The sequence below is a fragment of the Monodelphis domestica genome, chromosome 6, assembly GCF_027887165.1.
Source record: "Monodelphis domestica isolate mMonDom1 chromosome 6, mMonDom1.pri, whole genome shotgun sequence".
Classification (NCBI taxonomy): domain Eukaryota; kingdom Metazoa; phylum Chordata; class Mammalia; order Didelphimorphia; family Didelphidae; genus Monodelphis; species Monodelphis domestica.
In genome coordinates, this window is record NC_077232.1 from 105,677,687 (window position 1) to 105,701,751 (window position 24,065).

The window sequence follows — 24,065 nt, forward strand, 5'->3', positions numbered from 1 at the left end:
AGTCTCTCTCTTTCCAGATAGAAATGTAAGTTTTAAGGATCACTGAATACTGGTGAAGTTACCTAGGAAACCTATTACGTAAAATACCTGCATGAATTAAATTCTGATTGCAAGTTTTTCTTTTTCTGTCTGCTTTTGGAAAAAGGACAACTGGCTCTGGAACCAAAGCTTTCACTTAGCAAATAAAAAGAACTGGATACTTAGATTTAAAGTAGATAAGTAATTTTTTTTAATTTCATCCTTTCCTTTGAATATCTATTTATTTATAGAGCCACATTTCAAGAAAATATTTTCAAGTCTAAAAGGGATCAAATGATTCCACAATTCTAGTTGTAGCAGTCCACCCCTAGCTATGGGCAAGGGGAACAGTTGGTATGTACAGATTGTCTTAGAAGAGAGCATGCTCAATCTTGAGCATGCTCAGTATTGCACATGGCTGGGAAAGCCTCTGACCCTTGACCCCAGCTTCCCCCAGGTTAGGCGGGAACACAGGTTTCTTTGTGCTCACCTGGTTAAGAGAAACCACACCTATACCTTGTCATTAACCAATGGTAATCATTCCTATGTACTGTGTATATTTGCATATAAATAGGGCCCAGCCAGCTCCACCTTTCTCTCTTCTGCTCTTCCTCCCTTCCAGCTCACACTGATGCCTGTCCTCGCTGGAACCTGGCCTTGGGCCAGGCTCCATCTTTAATCTTTCTCTATCATCTCTCCAACCTGTGTGGTATTGAATCTGGATCTCTGGACTGGTAAAAGCCTTTGGAAGGATCCTTTGATAAGAGCTTGGCTGTGGCTCATTGATAATTAATAAAGACTCATTCCTGCCACCTCATATCTTTACTTCAACTCCATCATCCCCCTCGTGGTATCAAAAACTTCTATCCTTTCTCTATCTTCCTACCTTAAAGCTTCTCTCTCCCCTCTGAGGAAGCTTTACTTGTCTTCTTGTCTCCTAAAACCAGATTCATATAAATGTTAGTCAGTGTTTTGTAATGAATAGAACACTGGATTTGTAGTCAAGAAGTTCTGGGGAATGACTACTGATTCAGATGCTTTTTAGTTGTGTGAGACACCATTTAATTATTCTGTATCTTACTTTCCTCGCCAGTAAAATTGGGGGTAATAATAGCATCAACCTTATAAAGTTGTTGTGGGGGTCACCACAATAAAAATGTCATCAAGTATGATTTCTGCAATTATTGGGGAAGTAGTTTGATGAAGCTGAGAAGGACCAGATTTGGATTAAGAAGGGCTATATGGCTTTATAGGTTTCATTGAATCTCCCCCATCTTCAGTTTTCTTATAAATAGGACTCAGATATTCTTTCTTTGCTTAGCTCACAATGTTGTTTTGAGAATCAAAGGAGAAGTTTTCTGACAGTCATGTTATGAATTAGCATGGGATTTGAAATAAGGAATTGTAGATTCATCACTTATTATTTGTATGGCTATAGAAAAATAATTTTGTCTTTGATCCTCAGCTTCTTCTTCTTTAAAATGGGGCTAATACATATCTTCATTATCAACCTCATGAAGCTGATATGAAGATCAAATGAGAAAAAAATGTGAAATTTTTGAAAGTTAAATAATGCTACAGCAAGTAGTCATTCATTTGAGTCCAACTCTGTTTGGTCCCACAGCCCATATTTTGTCTATGGGGTTTTCTTTGCAAAGAGAATGAAGTGGTTTGCCATTTTCTTCCCCAGTGGATTAAGGCAGACAGAGGTTAACTGACTTCCCCAGGGTCACATTTCTAAATGTGTCTAAAGTCATAGTTGGACTCAGTTCTTCCTGACTCCAGAACTAGTACTCTGTCCACTGAACCACCTGTTTCCAATACCAAGATAGTTTGGATTATTGTTATTACAGTTACATATTACATTTATGAATATACAGTATTTTATACTTATTATCTTGTGCTATTTGCCTTCACAATGACCCTGTGAGAGGCAAAGTGTGTGTGTGTGTATATGTATATGTATATATATATATGGATGGACCATTTTGCAGATAAAAATATTTAAGTGACTTTCCTATTGTCACAAAACTCGTCATAAATCAAGATCTCATCCCAAATGCTTCTGATTCTTCTTTGCCAAAGCTGTCTCTCTTAAAAGACTGAGGTAAAGCTTTGAATTTCTTTATCTGCTGAATGATAAATAGCAAAAATTACTTGATAATAACAATGACTAGCATTTATATAGTTTTTAAAATTACAAATTATATTTACATCATCTCATTTGAACTTACAACAACCCTCAGTTGATGCTGAAATTATTCTTGTTTTTGTAAAACTGTTGCTGATAAAAATCAGTCCCCTGAAGTTTATTTTTGTATAGGCTTTTCTTTTTTTTATGTACAGAAAAGAACTAAAGGAGATTGGAAGGAAATACAGATAAGAAAAATCCTTTTTTAAGGAAATGATAGAACTTATTTTAAAAATATGTATATATAAATACATGTAAATATTTAACATTTTAGTATAATAATTTAATATAATTTAATTTAAATATATATATGTAAAGAACTGATATAAAATAGAAGGGAGAAAAAAACCTACCTGGATTTTTTTCATGTTCTCTCTAAAATCTGTATGATCTATATGAATATGCAAACCTGAACTCACCTACAAAAGCTTGGATCTTTCTTACCTTTTTTCTTTCAAATTAAGGCAGCCCTAGAGTAGAAGAGAAGTTGATAAGCTTCTCAGGGATATGAAGTCCAGCTGTTTCCCTCTATCCCAGCTGCACTGCCTTCCCCCCTATGCTAACATTCTGGCTACATTTTGCCTATCACCAAAACACTATTATTTTTTTCTCTTTTCATATGGATAAGTCAATCATCTGGATGTGCTGTGTACAACAACCAAATGCCAATTGACTAAATTCTTCACTTTTTATTCAATTATAATGCCATAGTGTAAATAGGAATCCTGTCACAGAACAGTCTGCTAAAATCCTATGTTTATAGGAAACTGAGACCTTCTAATGAAAAGTGAAACATAGTTCGTGTCTTAAAATATCTGGATGCATTCTAAATTGTTTGTTTTTCAGAATATTAGTATCATCTAGGCATAAGCACAGCCTAATGCTCATTTAAGTCATAATACCCATTTGAATTAATTTTTGAAAGATCTTTTTGGTATCAGTTCAACCATTTTATAGAGAATCATTATTTGATTTATAGTCTGCATTGTTTTTCCAGATTTTTATTTAAAATTTTGAATCAATGTTTATTATTGATTTTGGTCTATAGTTCTTTTCTTTATCCTCCCCTGAATTAAATATCAGGACTATATTTATCTCATAAAGAGCTTAAAAAGTTGGTTTTGTTCACATTTTTAGAATAAAGTTTGACTTAGTAATCATTATTTAAAAGATAGTTAAACTTATTTTACATGTAATTGGGGAAAATATAATATTATCAAGTTACTTTTCTAAAAAAGAAATTTCTTTATATCTAGTTCAATTTTCTTTTCTGAAATTACATTGTTCTTGATCTTTGTTCTGATCTTTCATTAATTTGGGTTATTTATACTTTTTTAGATAATTTATTTCCTTTAAATCCTCAGTTTTGGTCTAATAAACAGACACAGTTGTATTTAGGCCAGAGATGTGAGAATAATTAAGCATTAAAAACATAAATAACATAATCATTTTTCCAATGAAAATATTCAAAACTTCATGATTAGACTACAGATATAGGAGAAAACCTTTGATAAAGTAAATATTAATTTATATTAAAACTCTAATGATTTCTACTAAAAAGTTTCTCCTTAAAAGGTGTTATTACATTGGAAGCTTTCTCGCCTAGTATAAGACTAAAGTAATGATGCCTACTTTCTTTGTAGCTATTTGAAATGTTAGTAAAAAGAACCAAAAAAAAAAAAAGAAATCATCTACATAAAGATAGTCAAAACAGGCAAAACTACCCCTTTTTGTGGGGATATGAGATTTTACTTAGAAAATAATAGAGAATCAGCAAAGACATCAAATGAGACAGTAATTACTTTTAATAATGTAGAGGGATAAAATAAATCTTGCTCCATAAGAAAATATTTTATAGCCAAAAAAAAAAAACTAGAAAGCAAAAAGAAAAAGGAAAAAAGCATGAATGTAATAATGAATTATTAACACACACTTTATATATTAACATTTAGATATTAAAATTAACCCCAGTGGAGATCATCTGGTACAACTCATATTTTCCATATGTAGAAAGAAATCCTTAAAAGGTATGAAGCAACCTTACATGACTAATAAATAGGGGAGCAAAGTTGTGAACTCATGTTTGTTGAGCCCATATCTCATCTTCCTATAACTTCCATATGTTTGCATCTAAATTTAAGTTTGGCAGTTCCTAAAATAACATACATATTGTGTATTCATCAATATCCCCAAACCCTCCTCAATATTGCCCCATTCAGACTGGTCTTTTTCTTACAATAGCACAAAGGCATGGTTTCTGGAAGATTATATTTAAACTCAAGATCTACCTCTTATGAAACACCCTCTCTGGCCACCTCCACTCTCTCTGATTATGCTCCCTTGCTTAGCATTTTGAAATGGTACTTCATTTGGCACTTAGCCTTTGGTACCTAGTATAAGAGGATAATCAACTTGGTGATGTCACTGGAGGCATAAGGTTTCTTTGGGACTCAATACATTTGCCTGTGTAGGATTCAGAGAAGCCATTGATATGTCACTTAGAGGGAATTCAAGATATTTCATGGATCAGAATGGTTGTTAACCTATTTTATCATTCCTGCATTTCTGAAAATCTTTCTTAAACCTATTTGAGTAATGCTAAGTCCCCTAGAATTATAGAATGACATAATATAAGAACTAAAAAAGCATTAAGAGGATAGGGAGAATAACTATCTACTCAAATCATTTCTGTAATTTTCAGTGACCAAAAACTTGAGGTTCCATGAAATTAAGTAACTTCCCCAAAGTCAAATGGCTTAAATGCTTAAAATATAGTCTGGTAATTTTTTCTCAGCAAGAAGATACCTCCTTTCTTTTGGGATAATGAGTCAGAACTAAATGTGCCTAAGGCTTTGGAGATTCTATAGCTCTTGATCACATCCTTTCTCAATCTTTGTATCTGCAGGCAGATAATTTATTATTTGTGTGTCTGATCTCACTTCTATCAAATAAAAAATAAAACTTGTTAGAGGAAAGAAATGGGAGAAAAAACAACATTATTTTCTCCTATGTCTGAATTCATCATTGTCCCTAAACAAAACTGCAAAGTTGGAAAAGTTTGTCAAAGTTGCCCTCAGTCTTCCCATTTTTTCACCCTTTTCCATAATTCATGGCACTCTTTTTCCAGACTTCAGACACTGCTCATGTTGGTATCATATAAACCTAGATGGTATCTAAAGAACACATATTGGCCATGGTAAAGATATCAATTGGAGCCATCTCATATGCCCACATGCCCATGGATCTGCTTCTATTTCCTTTCATCCTTCCATCATAAAAAAGAACATTGCTAAGGGAATGGGACTGATGTCAATCATTTATATTTTCATCTGAATATATTTTATTTAATATATTATGATCCTCAGACACATATCAGTCATTTTCACCAATCTGGATAAAGTTATATTTCTCAAGAATAGAGATATTCAAATAGAATATTTGAAACTCTAACCCTAAAATATGAAATGAAAATTTTTGACTAAAAGCCAAAGGAATTCACATTTTCCAGGATAAAATTTCTTAAGTACTACCCAAGGGTGGAAATCTTCTATGTTTATAATAGGCTAAACCTGTTTCATTGTTTCTTGTCTTATGTCATTTAATGCCTTCTCCTTGTGCCCCTGAAACTGTCTGAAAGGAGAGGAAAACACAACCCCAAATCCATCTCTGATGCTGAATGGAGAGGTGTGGATCTATAAAATACTAGGAAAGATACAAGGAAGCAAAGCCAAATAGAAAGAACAGATAGAAAACTCAGGTTTCTGAAATGATTTCACTGAGTTGGAATGGGGGTGGGGCGGTTAATAACAATATATGTTATGCTAAGTGCCAAAATTTAGAAAATTGACATTTACAGTGCTTTTAATTGTATCTTAATGGACTAAAGCATCCCAAGGCATTAACATTACTTTGTAGGATCTGCTCCAGAATGACTTAGAAACAAAGGCGCCATTGGTTTTCTTAAACTCATCATTAAGCTAACTGCTGCCAAAACATCTATCTCCTCTGGTCTTCCTGAAAGCACTTGAGAAAACATTCCCAAAGAACTGGGCCCCACCCCTTCCTATGGATGTTTGGAAAAATAAAGGGTCAAATGACACTTTCACTTGCTTTAAGGTCACAGTCTTCTTGAATTGAATAAAAAGCATTTGAGAAGAATAGGGATGGAATAAGAGAATAGAGTCAGGGAGCCTTGAAGAGTCAGAATGAATGGAATTGGAAGCTGAGAGATCTGTCCATTTGGGAGCTTGAAAAGATGGCTGAGTTTGAAGGTCCATTTCCAGAGTAAGCTACTTCCTAGTTTTGTTACATCTTGTGTGACTTAAGGCAAGTTCTGTTCCTTAATCATAGAGTTCCATTTCTGTTTCTTCATTTTCAAAATAAGGATATTGGATCAGGTTATCACTCAGGACCCTTTGAGCTCCAAATCCAATTTTCCTAAAGTTTATTAAACCAGTGACCTTTTATTTTTATTGTAACTTTTGTTGTTCAATCATGTCTGATTCCTAATGACCCCTTTTTTGTTATTTTTTGTTATTTTTTTTGGTAATTTTTGTAATTGTAATTGTAATTGTAAAAAATGTAAATTTTGTAAAATTTGTTATTTTCATAACAAAAATATTGGAGTGGTTTACCATTTACTTCTCCAGCTCATTCTGAAGCAAACAGGGTTAAGTGATTTACCCAGGATCATATAGCTAGCAAATATCTGAGTTCATATTTGAACTCTGGTCTTCCCAACTTCAGGTTTGTCACTCTATCCTGTACACCATCTAGGTCCACCCTCTAACCTGTTCCAAATCTGTTTATAATCTCTAATAGTCTTCTGTTCCTTCAGTATCTAGCTCTCTTTCTCCAGGGTCCTGAAAAGTCTTACTAGATATCATTTTACTTGTTCCTTACTTAAACTTGCTTATTTTCAATTCAATTTGACAAATGAAATTCGGTGTCTCCTATGCTAAATACTGGAGACATGAAGAAAAAATGAAACAATCCTTGACTTCTAGGATTTTTCATCCTACTAGCTGGTTACAACATATAGACCTACAAGTAAATATAAATTATATATTAAGGAATTACAAGAGCAAATGATATGATTCTATAAGGGGAAATTTCACTAAAGATAATACATCGCTACCTGCTTTGCCACTGTGCCTTAAGGACCATGAGACATTTCATCTGACTTTCTACAAAAACATTCTATGTGTATGGTCTTTTCCATCCGTATGTAAATTGGGAACAAGGACTGTCTCTACTATTATGTTTTATTCTATTCTAGTTTTTAGCCCTTATTAGGCATTTAATCAAAACTTATTCATTTATTCATAATGGATGGGAGGCAAGTTGTAAATATAAAGTGTTATTGATTTGGTGGTAGTGTTTCATAGTGGAAAGCGCAGTAACTGTGAAGTATTAGAAACTGGATTTCAATTGTACCTCTGATGTTTAATATTTGTTAGACCTTGGACAAATCCCTCGCTCTCTCTTGATCTAGATCTCATTTTCTTCATCTATAAAATAAAGAGGTTGACCTAGATGACTGTTTCCTCTTCTATAAAGTGAACTAGAGAGGGAGGTGGCAAACATACACATATCTTTGCAAATAAAATCCCACAAAAATGAGGTCATCGACACAACTAGTCAATTAAACAAAAACAACAAGCTGTCAGTAAAAAATAGTACCTACTGTGTATTAGCATGACGCTCTCCACATAAAATATGTAAATTTGTGTTGCATTTGGAGAAGATGACATCAAACCAGGTAGTCAACTACCTTCCCTGCTCTTAGAGTCTCCCTCAACTATGACTCCTTGACTCTCAGGGATTTGGGCACAATAACTCTCAGCTGGGGCTCAGTGAGCTTAAACTCAGCATGATTACTGCTCATGGCCTCTGTTAATCCCACAATTCCTTTGAGGCTGACAAAGATTCTTAAAATCAGCAAAACCAACATTAGGGAATCACAGAATTACAGAATATGAAATTTAGAAGGAAAGCATGCTGTTAGAGGGATCCAGGACCCCCCAAAAGATTAAGAACTCCTGAAAGAGATATCTATTGTTTCTTCTCTTTCTAAAGTTCCACAACCCACTAATGTTTTATTTGAAAATAATTTATTCAAATGGTTTTAAATTTACAAAGACAAATAAATAATAAAAATGTATAAATAGATTCAAATAGCACAGACCTGAAGGAACAGGATATAGAGTAGTTTTAGTTTGGTTTGATTTGAGGTGAAGAGCAGCAGGTTGATGAGAAGGGGGTGACAGTAATAAAAAGCTGGGAATCCACAAAGAAGCCTCTGGGCTTCTAGGTAGCCTGTATTCTAACATAGGGAGCCATGGTAATCATAGGAGTGGTAGCCCTGTAATTGTCCCAAGTGAGTTCTACAGATGAAACTGTACCCAGGTCAGTGACTTACAGAATACTAGAACTAAAGGGAACGATATATTTTAGAGATTATCTAGTCAAACTCCATAATGTTACAGATGGAGAAATTGAGTTTAAGAGAAAATAGACCTGCTTATCTTAAAGCTTTGGGGGCTTGCATAGGAAAAGCACAGGATTGAGAATACATTTCTAAAATATTTCTTCTAGTGCCAACTTCATCTCTAATCCTCAGTGAAATTTGCTGAGAGGCAAAGAACATGAATGAGATACAGGTATGGATTGAGGTTTAGGATGGGGAGCAGGCTATAAAGACAAGAACAAATTGGTATTAAAAGATAGATCTGAACAGGTGAAGGAAGGGCATAGTGACAGTTTCTACTTCATAAAAAAAGAGAAAGTAATTCCCATTATCTGATTATGGACTTTCCAGTGACCATTTTCTTGGGCTCCAACAGTCAAACAATTCTGGGGAATTATGGCTAATCCCTATATTTAGGATATCTGAGTTAAGGGATGTACTCAAATCTGGTCTACTCCCAGCATGTGGGCCAAGTCTGACAGTCATTTCATGATTTCATACCCTCGGGCAGTTTGCAATACTTGGACATGACAGCATTTTTTTTTCCTCTGCAGCATTTCATGAAATATAAACAGGAGAAATTTGCTGACACTGTAGCTTTGGTTGTTGTTACTATATCACACTACGCATGAATTTATATCCCTCAGTCTTATCAGAGTTATGTACATGTAAATTTAATATCAATCCTTTAAAGATACAGGGTTTGCATGAAGCATATCTTCAGTATGTCCCTAGCACAAAAACAAGTCAAGAAATTCAATTCAATTCAGCTAACATTAATTAGACAATTGCTACATTCAAGGCACAATGCTAAGATCTAGAATCATCTGCTGGTACCATAATCTTTGTGGTTGTTTCTTTTCTTGAAACCTTCTTTGTTTTGGAGATGCATTTTAATTTGAACCTATATGCATTCTAATACACTAATAGTCAGTCTGTGAATGTGGAATTTAGGGATACCAAAATATTCATAGCATCTCTTTTTGTAGTCGAGAAAAAAGCACAAAACAAAATAGAAACAAATGGGGTGCCCATTGATTGTAAAATGGGAGAACAAATTATGGAATATCATAGCGCCATAAAATGATGATGATGCCTACTATGTGTTAGCCACTGTACTAAGCACTTTACAAGTATTTCAAATGATACAATAACCCTGGGAGATTGGTGTTATTCCCATTTTATAGATGAAGGAATGGAGACAAATAGAGGTTAAGTTTTAAATTTTAAAGTTTTAAATTAAGAGATTAATAGCTCAAGGTCCTAGAGCTATTAAGTAATGTCTAAGATCATATCAGAACTCCAGTTTTCCTGACTCCAGGTCCAGCACTGTCTATAGTGACACAATGAAAACCATGAAGAATTCATATGTGTGTGTGTGTTTAAAGAGTAATAAGAACCAAAGAAACATAAACATCTGAACTACAATAATGTAAAGGAAAGCAAACACAAGAAGCCCATCAAATACTGATTAATTTTAATTACTGGTCTTGGTTCTAGTGCAGATGTGATGAAATATTAATTTTTGACACTTGGATAGTGGGACACCTTCAGATTAGGAATGTCATAAACCCTAATAGATATGATATTTTGTTGTTGATTTTGCTTGTTTGTTTTTTTTCTATGTTACAAGGAACACAATTCATTAGGGTAAGAGTGTATATATCAGAAAGGGTTTGATATAGAAATTAAAAGTTTCAATGTAACTTTTTAAAAGTCAGGCTTATGCTTGTCATAAAAAAGGAATTCATTTTTAGCTTTCCCTAATTATCTGCTATTTTAAAAGGACAAAATTTAAGTAATTAAAATATTTCCAGGAGGTTCTCTGTTATTGCTTCAAACTGACCCCATAGTCATTCTGGAATGAGATGGCACCAGGACGAAGGGAATGTTTACCACAATTCTCACAGCTTCCTTAAATATGGCCCATATGTATGTGATAGCAACAAAACCAATGAAAAAGTGCCAGATTAGTCCAACAATTGAATCATTTTTGTCCAGAGGACCCCAAGGGAATCGTGTGGATAGCAACCGGAATAGAATGAATCACACAAATCTCTGTGTCACTGCCATAATCACAGTTTCAGCTGAAATGGCCAGTATTCATATGCCTGTCTTTTGATTCATGGTCAACACAATCTTTCTGCCAAGCAGAGCCAGCCTATGTCTCTTTGTAGTCTCCTGCTGTGGCCTACCTACTTTATTTCCAAGTCATTGACCATCATTTTACCTTGAATGCACCATTTCAAACAGAATCACAAAAATAAATAGGATAAAGCTTCAAATGATGTGCAATCTGTCTACAGACCTTTATCTGTTAGAAGGTCTTTAATTTCATTGGTATAGGAAAATTCTAGTGAGTAAATTCTTCAATGGAGAAAAGGAACTGCTCAGCAGCTTATATTCTTGTGGGTACACTAAGATGTAAATGACTGGCCCAGCATCATATAGTTAGTATATACCAGAGCTGGACCATGAACCGAGGTCATCCTTGCTCTGAGATGAATTCTCTATTAAACCAGGCTGAATCTTTTCAACCTCATTTCTAAACTGAATCCTCATGATAACCTGGCGGGAGACAGTGTTAGTTATATTTAGCTAGGTCAAACAATCAAACAATTTTCATTATTTTTTTAAACAAGGTGAAGAACTCTCAGCTAAATTGTCTCCAATGTGTTCAGTGAGCCACTTGATATCCCAAAGTCTATGTCAGGATGACTCAAGATGCATCTTTCATTTAGAAACAGTCAAAGAAGGTTTTAAAAATTCATTTGTCAGTGAATTTTAAAAAGGTAAGAAGAAATAATCATACAGCTTGCGAACTCAGTTCCATCCAATTTTTTAAAAAAGAAAACAAATAGTACCTCCATTTAATCATTTGGTATAAAAATAATAGGGATAAAAATGTACTGTTCACAATGGAATACAGAACACCTTCCTCATTTCAGACAAAATGCAATGTAATGGAGTGCAATCTTGGAGTCAAAAATATATGGGTTCAAATCACACCTCATACAAAGTAGACTTTGGGTATGGTATCTGTTTAGGACCTCAGTTTATTCAGCTATTAAATGATAAAGTTGTATTTTATATCCGTTAAGTTCCCTTCCAGTTCTAAATTTATGATACCATAATCCTATTCTGGAATTAACATTATCATAGTGAATAACAGCCATTAGAGAAACACACTAATGTATGTGGAAGGAGGGTAGCTCATAATTTCGAGGAGGGATTTGGGGAAAACTATCAAAAAAAGATAATTCATAATACCAGTTTTCTTCTATGTTTAGTTATTTGCAGTCATGCCTAATGCTTTGTGACCCATTTGAGGTTTTCTTGACAAAGAAATTTGAGTGGTTGACCATTTTCTTCTCCAGTTCATTTTATAGATGGGAAAATTGTTTATTATAATTAGTTATGCTATAATTATCTAGTCTAAATAGAAGCAGAGATCAAGACCAGAGCAAGGATTTTTGTCCTGTCCTCTTTAAGAGATAAAAATTACCCATAACAAAACTAAAACAAGGTTAAATGTCCTGCTTAGGGTCACATAGCTAGTAAGTATCTGAGGCCAGATTTGTATTCAACTACCCAGAAGTCCCTTTTCCTATATATTATATATGAATAGTCCTCTCCTACATACAGATACAGCAATTATTCCTATCCTAGCCCTCAGATCCACTAAGATACAGAGATACAGATAGCTATAGATAGGCAGTTAGAGAGTACAAATGATAACATGCCAGATCTAGAGTCAGGAGGACTCACCTTCCTGAGTTCAAATCTTGACTCAGATACTTACTAGCTGTGTGGCACTGGGTAAGTCACTTCATTCTGTTTGCCTTAGTTTCCTCGTCTGTAAAATAAACTGAAGAAGGAAATGGAAAACTACCCAAGGATCTTTGCCAAGAAAATACCTAAAGGGGGTCATGAAGAATTGGATACAACTGAATAACAATAGATACACATACATGTGTATGTACATACACACACACACACACACACACACACACACACACACACACACACACACACACTTAAACTAGAACCCAGGTATTTACTAAGTCTGAGATCAGTCCTCTCTCCAGGATACCTTGCTACTTTCTTATCTTATAAGGACTGTGATTTTCATTCGTGTGTGAGTCGTACATAGTTCTTTCTCTATGCTAATACGATCTTTGTGAAAGCAGGAACCATGTTTCTGCCTTTTTCTTTTCTTCATCTCCCCAGCTCTTAGCCCAGTAAGCACTCATTTAAAGTGTGTTGACTGACTGGAGAAGGGAAAAGTAAATGGACCCAAAAGTCCCATGAGCTCCCAGAAAATCAAAGAATAATTACCAATACTGGAAGTTGTCACTTTTTTCCCCCTGAAGAATTAATACCCTAATTTTATCAATAGAGAATTCTATATGATGGAAAATCAACTCTAGTCACTCACTTGCTTTGTCCTGACCATGGCCAGGCTCTACCTAGCTGTAAAGCAGGTAAGAAAACCTCAGAGCTTTAGAAAAGGAGACTTTGAATAGAAAGAGGAAGGTTCTTATTTAGGTCATGTTTAGTTTGCCAGGGATATCTAAAATTAGAAGTGGAGAGAACCTAAAGCTATTTTAACTTCTAATAATCATTGATAATTTTATTTCTTTTTCCTTCTTCCTTCCTTCCTTCCTTCCTTCCTTCCTTCCTTCCTTCCTTCCTTCCTTCCTTCCTTCCTTCCTTCCTTCCTTCCTTCCTTCCTTTAATAGCACAATTACAGTTATCTTGCTTCAGGAACCAAATACTTAGCTTTCAATTTATCAAGACAGTCATGTTTGCCATACTGATTGTTCTTTCACTTAGAGCATAATGTACAGGCTAGATAACTGAACTGTCAGGGAGACTTGGATTCAAATCCCTGCTTAGATATATCTTAACCTTAGGACTCTAGGCAAGTCACTTAACCTCTCCGTTTCTCAGTATGTTCATGTGTAAAATAAATGGGCTCAACTTGATGTCTTCTGAGGGGCAGCTAGGTAGTTCAGTCGTTGGAACATTGAAACTAAAGTCAAGAAGACTGAGTTAAAATCTGACCTCAGACATTTACTAGCTATCTAATTCAGGGATAGTCACTTAAATTCTATTTGTCTCAGTTTCCTCATGTGTAAAATATGGACAAAATAGCACCTACCTTACAGGTTATGTTATAAGGACTAAATTAGATCATCATTATAGTTGTTAAGATTAAAATCGCCAAACTGTGGCAGGTAAAAATTAGTTTTGCTCTGCTAGAAGTGTTACATTTTTAGAGGTTTATTAAAGCTTAAGAATTTAAGAAAATACAAGTAAGAAAACACGTGCCAAGGCGGGCCAAGAGGCCCATTCAGCCTCACCTACAGCATGAGAGACGCGTCTGCTTGGAAGCGGAAACAGGAAGAGAGCCAGTAGGCTTTACAACCAGTTTAAATAGAAATTTTTGATCTCGCCCAGGTGAGGATCTCAGTGAGATTACAAAGCATTCTGGGAAGTGGCCAAGGACTTCTGGGGATTGGAGTCTGGGGTTCAAATCTCCATTTTTACATAGAGCTCTTAGCATAGTGCCTGGTATATAATAAGCAATATACTTATTATTAATTATTATCGTTCTGAGGTGCTTTCTAGCTCTAAACTTATGATCCTACTCTGAACCATATCATTCCCCCCCCTTAAAAAAAGTCAGAGTTTTGGAGGAGGAAGGGACCTTAGACATCATTCCCACATTAAATTTTGGAAATAATGAATTTCAGGCACAAAGAGAGTGGAATAACTTCCTAAAGTCAATCAATAGTAGTGACTGTCCTTTGGCTAGAAACCCAGGTTTTCCAAATTCCGTTCTTGAGCTTTTACCATTACTCCAATAATTCCCATCTTGTTCTGTTAATCGTGCTTTATGTCATTTGCTGATTCAATAACTTTGATGTGGACCTGCAGTTTGTGAGGGACCTTTTCCTTCCATCAATGAAGATTAGCAACTGTTTGCCTTGGGGACTCAGAGTTTGTGGGTCAAATGGAGAACTAGAACCCAGGTTTGTACTAACTCCAAAATCAGTCCTGGATCCAGTATACTAGGCTGCCCTCTCCTTTGTTTATTACTATTGTGACTTTCATTAGGAGCATATATCTTATTTATTCAAATAGATCACCATTGGTGAAGTATTGGTGCCTAGCCAGCACTGGGAGAACTTCCTCTTTCCCACTCTTCCCAGTACCTGAGCACATTTTTTCCCTGCCCCACACCTCTATCCAGCCACCCAAAGTGAGAACTTCTTCCCACCTCTCTCTGGGCTATAATGCAGAGCCTCAGAGGCAGCTTGGAGTTGTGGTTTGGGCATATGAAGTTGAAAACTTTCGCCAACACTGAACTAGACCATTGGTTCCTTGGGAGCATGGTTCATGTCACATTTCAGCACTTATCAAGGCAGTTGGCACATAGGATTATAGATCAAGAGCTGAAAGGACCTCTCTAGAGGCCATCTAATCCAACAAACTCCTCATCAGGTAAAAAAAAACTGAGGTGGTTAGAAATTGTTACTTGTCCAAGGCCACGCAGGTAACCAAAACCAGCTCGGAACCCAGGTGCTTGGGAATGAAGAACATTCTAATTATAAAAATAATAGGTGAAAAACCTATAAAAATAATAAGCAATTAACTGATTATTGATTATAAATTGATTAGATACTCTGCTTGCTGGGCTTACAAAGTAGCTTCAATTCAAGGAGGTGGAATGGTGCTAGGCATTAATGGTGCTATTATTTCATGCCATCATTATAGCTATTTACTTCAAGGGTCAAACAGTGATAATAGAAGGACCTACACGATTAAATGGTCATGCCTGAGTTGCTAATAGGCAATCAATTCCAACTTGAAAAGTTATCATGTCTCCTGAGATGGAAATGAGAATTAAATAGACTTTGGATGGTTTTCAGTCACTAATATTCTTCATGTTTTCCACTTTAATTTAAAACAACAATAATGTTCTGAGTAAGACTAATGGGTCCCTTTTTCATCAGTTCTGTTCATGCCCCAGTTGTGAAAACAAAACCATAAATTATACTGATTCTCCTTTTGGCTTGCTGATTTTCAGCACTGTATGGACAAGGTGGAGGTGTGTGTGCACATGCATACGCACGTGTGCCCAGTGAGGACCTAAATGATAATAGATTCATCATCATATGAGCTTGCGGGTAATCACATCCAAGACATTCTCCCTCACTGAACATTGTCAGAAAGCTTTGGAAACCTCAGAATCAAACTGAAAACCTGTTAAATAATTGAAGATTTGCTCATTCTTGTTATAAGAACTATGCCTCCATTCCTGAAAGCAGCTGGAGAATAATAGCATTGATTTTCATGATTGATAAATAGGCTCTAGCCCTATTGTGCACACACATCATAACTGAGGACATTTTACCTTTTGTAAAACTAGGCTTGCCAAGGATGTAGTAAACTCAACAGGGTCCTCTGGGGGCAGCATTGGAATACTTTGGGAGGTTCTGAAAGTGCTTGGACCAAGGTTCTGTCTCCATGATGTGACAGGATCAAGTGAGAACTGACAATGGAAAGAGCAGTATAATGGAAAGGATTCTATCTAAACTGGGAGATTTCTCATAGGTATGGGTTCTAGGTATTGTTCTGCCATTATTTTATCTCAGTGACCTTAAATAAGTCATTTGACTTCAATAAGCTTCAATTTCTTCTGTAAGAGTTTCAAGATTTGTAATCATCCTGAGCTCTTGCTACAAGGTCTTAATCAGAAATGATGCATGCTTTCAGGTGCCTGCCAATTTGTGCTACCATGTGGAAAGACTTAGTGCAGACCTGAAGAGAAAGTTACAATGGATATATCCTAGAACCAGTTTGTCATTAAGTTGTAGCCACAGTGTGACATATGCTCTGGAGTTACTCTCTACATCAAACTCTGCTGGTTTGGGCACATAGGGTCTGTGTAGGACTGCTGCTGCTCCCTTCTTTTGATATTCTAGGGGAGGCAAGAGGTGGCATCTTTGTAATGCTATATATAGTTCATAAGTCCAACTGGTATACTTTTTCTATTGATTATGAATTAGTACCAATTTAATTAGCTTTTAGTCAGAAGTGTTTCTTAAGTTTGGTACAACCTCCTCACCATCGAAAACTGTGTCGCACTCTTGGTGGTGGTGAAAAAATTGGAAAATGAGGGGATGCCCTTCGATGGGGGATGATTGAACAAATTGTGGTATATACTGGTGATGGAATACTATTGTGCTGAAAGGAATGATGAACTGGAGGAATTCCATATGAACTGGATTGACCTCCAGGAATTGATGCAGAGTGAAAAGAGCAGAACCAGGAGAACATTGTACACAGAGACTGATACACTGTGGTGCAATTGAAAGTAATGGACTTCTCTGCTAGCAGCAATGCATTGATCGAAGACAATTCTGAGGGATTTAAGAGAATGGATGCTATCTACATCCAGAAAAAGAACTGTGGGAGTAGAAATACAGAGAAGAAAAACAACTGCTTGATCACATAGTTCAATGAGGACATGATTGGGGATGTAGACTCTAAATGATTACCCTAATGCAAATAATAATATGGAAATAGATCTTGATCAATGACACATGTAAAACCCAGTGGAATTGTGTGTTAGCTATGGGAGAGGTTTGGAAGGAGGAGAAGGAAAGAACATGATTCATATAACTATGGAAGAATAGTCTAAATTAATTAAATAACTTTTAAAAAAAACTGTGACACGTTTTCTTATAAGTACATAACAGAGTCCAGGGGATAGAGGCTCTAGTTTAGAAAGCACAAGTAACTCACAGACCTCTGCTGCTGGAAGTTTTCTCTCCTTTATTTGGGATTCATTAAGTTAGACATGGCATAGGCTTCTCTTGAAAACCTTAAATTAATTTCCCTCAATGTCATTTCAATTGTCCTCAGCTTCTCATACAACTTAGCAATTCTAAGTACACTTAAAAGACAAAGAGGAAAAATCCAAATTTTCTTACGTTCCTAGTTCATATGGTCCTTCTCTGGCCAAAGAGGACAGGGAGGAGTTTAATAGTTCCCACCCTTGTGTTTGGTTGAAGCAGCTTCTTCTCTAAAGATTCCAGATACTCTAATCCAGAGTTGTCACCTAGGCTACATTACAATCTTAACACTTGCGAGTGCTACCTGAATCACATTAAAATCCAATCAGGAAATATTTAACAAAAATAACAAAAAATAAAATAGAATATAGATAATGTTAATATGTGGTTTTCTAAGTCAAATAAGTCAAGTAGCCTGCTTGGATCAGTTTAGTAACTCGTATTTCTATTTGAGTTTGATACTACCTGTTCTAGTCCTTGAATTACAAACAGTCTGGCTATTTTATAGAAGACATATAGCACATACTTGTGTCTTCTTCCTCAGTCAATACTAATAAACCACCTGTGGAACATCACCCCAATGTAAATCCCTTGAATATATATTTTTTCTTAATTCAACAGCATTATTTTACTCAACTGTTTCAATAAATATGCATTGTTCTTATTCATACCCCATCCTTGTTTTTGCCATAGCTAGAAGTGTAGCTAGAATTCTTCAGTCTGGAACAAAAGCCATGTGGAGTTTGTCAGAGGAGAGACACACATAGCCAGAGAGAGATATACACAAATAGAATGATAAAAGTACAGGAGACATTATGATGGGGGAGTAGTGACTGTGGCATAAGGGATAGTCTAACCTCAGCTATACTTGTACCAGGATATGAGCTGTCCTTCAGAGTGATGCCCATTACACTAAAGGAGCTTGGAGCAAGGGAAAGGTGAGCCTCCTTAACAGGTCCTCCCTCCCCACTTTGATGGCTGGCCTGGATATGGATGAAAAAAAGAGTCCTAACTTTGAGTACAGGTCAGCCAAGGACCATATGGTCCCATGGCATGGCAGGCATGGGAATGGAAGTTCCGGAAACACTGTGAAGTTGAAAGATACCCTCCCAGATGCCAGGGTCTTAGGACAAAACACAAGTTGTCCCACCCTAGTTATAGATTTTTCCTAGTTATAGTTTGGGGCACTGATATTACATGGGTTTTGGAAATGGAATTAAATACTGTCCAAAACAATCAATCAAGCAATCAATCAATCAATCTATATAAAAACTATTGTCCAGCAACAAAGGTATGATATTTAGACATCCCCAAACTGAAAAGAAAAAAAATACCGAGGCACTACTTTGAGACTTCAATACTTCCCCATCATACTGGGGATGTTCATATATCTTCTTTGTCAAAGAAAGACCCTAGCAAAAGAGTAATGTGAAGGTAAGCAAAGGGTTGTACCAAAAAGAACAGTGCTCCTCTTTCCCCTTTAAAAAGAAGCCAGTGTTTCCTGTTTATCAGTGCTGTCTCAGCCTGTCTAATGGATGTCGCTCTGGCTATAACAAATGGCAGGACTTTTTCATGGTTCTTCCCTTTGCTTGATAAAAAGCTGATGACTCAATTGCTCCTCCTATTGATTTGCTTTCTTTTCTTCCCTTAAAACTTGCCTTTTGAAAAATGCTCTTGTCCATACAAACCAACCACATAAATAGAAGACCTATCTACTGTTCTGGAAAAAAAACAGTGAAGTGTTATTCTCATGCCCTGAACTCTAAGTCTTCTTGCTTCAGTGCAGTCTATAATTCCAAAGAATCCCCCCACCCCAATTATTTACGATTTCTAACCACTATAGTGATACGATTGCTGTATGATAGTTTCAGAGCTAGTTGTTTTGTTCAGAAACCAGAAGACATGTTTAGCAAAGGCTGCCAGCAGGTGATAAAAAAACAAAAACTTAGGAGGGAAAAGCAATTTCAATAAGGAAATGCAATTCAATGTAATTGAAGCCATTTCTGAGAAAGAGTTGAATGGTGAGTGAGCCAGAAGAAGAAAAAAGAATTGACTAACATAAGAACTTAGTCACCCAGGAAACAAAGTTAGCAGCCCCAATTTCTTCTTTCCTGGTCCAAATGATGCTGAGTATTACATCAGACTTGTTCAGGTGATAGAGAAAAGAGAAGGTCGTGTTGCTATTATTATTGTTGGGTCTTCCCTGTCTTTCTGTTGAAAGCTGAAGTAAGTTCAAAGAATTGGGGGTTAACTGGCATGCTTCAGGAAGGTCTTATTGTCTAATGTGTTAGAATATAACTGTTGATGACCTGATACCTAAATGATGGAAAGGACAGGGGAAGAGATTTTCAGAAGAGATATACTGAGCCTCAGATGTCCTGATCTAAGAGCCAAAAGAACTCAGAGTTTAAAAGTCTATATGACTTTAGGGGACCCTGACAATAAAAAGGAAGAAATATATGACAAAAATAAAGAAGGCAGCAAACTGAGCTGTGAGACTAGGAAGATAGCTGCTAAAACTCTAAGGAGAGTGTTGTGTTGGAGATACCTACAATCAATACTGAATGATGCAAGACTTAAAGTCTGGTCCATCATGCTTCTATTATTTTATATATAGAAAAAAAAGATATATGATGGGATGAGAGAATACTAACTTTAGAATTAGAAGGAGCTAGATTCAAATTCTGAATTATATACTTGCTAATTGTTTGAGACCCTGTGTCAATCATTTAATCTTTGCATGCCCTAAGCCAGGTGAACCATTTAGAGACTGAGTACCTAAACTACACCCTGACACCGCACATGAGCCTCCCACTTACCCCAGACAGGGAAGGGAGGAAGCACTTCCATTGGAATGCTGGGCAGACGGGTGGGTGATGTGAAAAAATGTCCTTAGGCACAATGGAAGAGAGGAAGGGAACAGTTCCCTCCAGCATGCATGCCATAGGTTCACCAACATGACCCTAGACTATTCTCTGTGATGAGAATTCTTAACCCAGGGGGTCCAAGAAATTATTTTAACAGATAAATAGATAATTATATTTCAATGTCATTTGTTCCCTTTGCAATGCTACATATTTCTTTTATTCATTTAAAAATATTCTGAAGAGTCATAAGGCTCATAAAATGGGGAATTATTGTATCATAACAAATGATGAAATAAAAAACCTTGGAAGACCTTTATGAAAAGATGTAGAACAGAATTAGGAAAATAATATATTCAAAAATAGCAACATTACCAAAAACCACTTTGAAAGATTTCAGGACTCTCATCAATACAGTGATAAAACTATGAGTATAAAAGAATGAAGATGAATTAGCTCCTCTCTCTTCCTGGCAGAGAGGAGATGAATTGAAAGTACCAAAGGACAGATACTTTTCACAAATGTCCAATGTAGGATTTTTGTCACTCTATTCAACTATTTATAGAAGCTTTATTTTTCTTTATATTCTTCAATTTTGGAAAAACAGACTTCTTTTCAAAAACACAAAAAGGACAGAGGGAAAAGCATTCACAAGCTTCAAGAGACGTTTAATGAAACCGATGATGAAAAAAAAAAAGTCAACAGGTTTAGTCAGTCCCTGACAGGGCAAAGAATTGCCCATTTACATTAACATAGGGTAGTCCCACCCACCTCTGAGATGTTCCCAGTCAAGGTAGGTTTTTAGTTTAAAAATAATAGAACAACAATATTTTCACAATAGACTACAGATCTTAGACTTTTTATGCTTCCTTTTTTCTTGTTAGATCCCATGTCTTCAGCTTCTAAGTCTCTTGCTTCTTCTACAACATATCACTGCCATAAAAAGATAAATAACAAAAACAATTTCCCCATTCATATTACATTTTGTAGTTTTTTAAATCAAGAAGAGTAATCTGAGCTGGGGAAAAAAATAGAATTATCCAATCACCCACCATACCTTACTGATTTTATCTCCCATATATATTTCACATTTGTCCCCTTCTCACTTCTCATATGGTAATCCTGTAAACTGTAAGCTGAATATATTCCAAGTCATAAGGAAGGTGACTATCCCCCACCAAGAAAGGTGAATTCCTTTCTGCATTTCCATCTTAGATTACATTAGTGAAATATAGTGGCTAGAGCACAAGAAGTGAGACCCCATTTATTTTGTCATGGTCAAACCATACCACTTGTAGCCATACTTTTAGGGGAATAGCAACAATCTGGAGGAGTTTATCCAGAGAAAAATAGCAGGATGATGGGATTAGAAACACTGTCACATGGGAAATAGTTAAAGGACCTGGAATTCTTAGGCAAGAGGCTCAATATGGGATCAACTGGCTCTCAAGGACTCTATGGATAATTGCAGTAAGTAAATGACCTTTATTGGGAGAAAATTACATATCCATTTTCATGAATCTTTGGTTTCTTTTGTAATCCTTTGAAGTTCATTTTATGCATTTATTAGAATTAGGAAAATGTTGTACACTGATAACAACAATAAAGTATGATGATCAACTGAGAATGATTTCATGGTTATCAACAAGGCAAGGATCCAGCACAACTCCAAAGTACTCATAATGGACAAGGCTATCCACTGGCTCATCAAAAACTGCCTGAGTTTGAATGCAGATTGTAACATGCTATTATTCACTTTATTTCCTCCATGAATTTTTCCCTAGCATAAGCAGTATGTATCTTGTTTCACAATATGATGAATAAGGAAATCTGTATTATATGACAATATATGTGAAACCTCAATAATTTTATCTGTATTCTTGGGGAGAGGGGCAGGGAAAAAGTGAGGCAGGGGGGAAAGAATGAGACATAGATTGGTAGACATGGCTAATATGAGAATTTTTTTCTCCCAGAGAAGCATATTTATTAGAATTTATTATGTATTTATAAAAAATCATATATAGATTATTTTATGTTACATATTATATATAAAAATAAATGGTAACTCACAAGGAAATTAAAAATAAATCCTAAGAATGGGTCCCTAGGTGCCTCTACAGACTGACATGGGCATCCATCACTCCATCACACACACACACACACACACAGAGAAAGAGAGAAAATGCTGCCTTACACTAAAAGAGAGAAGACCAAAGGAGTGTTTTGAAGAGTTGTCATGACTTACCTTGTGTAATTATCTAAAGGACAGAACTAGGACCAGAGTAGAAGTTTCAATGAACCTGTTTTAGTGAAGAAAGAGTGGCTGGTCTCAATGACAGAAGATTTGAACTTAAATCTGGCTTCAAGCACAAAGTGGTGGGTATATGAGTATATGCAAAAAGTTACTTAACTTCTTGTGCCCTGCAGGTTATCTCCTTGAAACTATAGGCTGAAAGATGGGTATGTCTCTATTAGTATTATACAGGAAGTTCACTAGTAGCTTGCTAGATGAAAAAAAAAACTCAAATTTCAAAAGGAATGGAATTTCTTTTTGAAGTAATGAATTCTCCATTATAGGAACTTTTTGAGAAAAGGTTAATTACCTGTCAGAGATGAAATAAACAAGAAATTTACATATAAGATAAATTTTGAACTGGATTAACTCAAAGGTCCCTTCCAACTCTGAGATCCTATGATTCCATTTTTTCCTCCCAGGCAATGGATTCATTGCCTTCCACTGGAGGGAAATTGATTCTCTGATTCTCAAAGGGTATAGTAAAGAGAGTGCTGAACTTGAAGTCAGGAGAGTCCTATGTTTTTATACTTACCTTGGTAGGCATTTGACCATGAGCAGGGAATTTAAACTCTACAACCCTCAGTTTCCTCATCAGTAAAATAGAGTTGATAGTATACCTTAAAGCTGTTGTGAGGATCAAGTGAAATAGCATATGTAAATGTGCTTCACAAATACTAAAACCCTATTTTAATGCCCACTATTATCGTTAGTCACAGTCTCTGTACACAGAGACAGAGATTTGTGAGTAGAAGGCACTTTGGTGATCTGGACACCCATCAAGCAAGAAGCCAGACAGATAAAAAAGTAAGCCTGCTATAGACTTATAAAAGTAAACACATACCATTTGGTCTTTCTTCTAAGCTTACAAGTGTTTCAGGAAAAGAAACAGAATATTAGCTTTGTCACGTACTTGCCTCTAGAGCTCTGTGGGATTAAGAATAATACAGTCTGTGGAACAAAGGGTCTTCCTTTTTCTCTGTTCCTTCAGTTGCCAGATATGTGTGTTCAGGCTTCCTACCCTCCTCCCCATCTGTTTCTATCGGATATATGATTCTTTTTGTTTGGGGGATTTTTTTTCCCCTCATACCATCCTTTCCAAAAATGTTCTATGGGCCTCTGAGAAAGGCAGTTCTAGTTTCTACAATTGAATGAAACATAATTTGAGTGGGAATTCCTATTAACATCTAATATCCATTTGGTTTAAAGCTTCTGTTCTCTATTATCTTGCTATTCCCCTCATGCATAGAGTTTATAATATAGTACAAAATCTGCAATTATAAATGCCTGCCATGAATATTGCATTTGTAACTCAAAAGGATGCTACTCTGAAATTTTTATATACAGCAATGAGACAAGCACA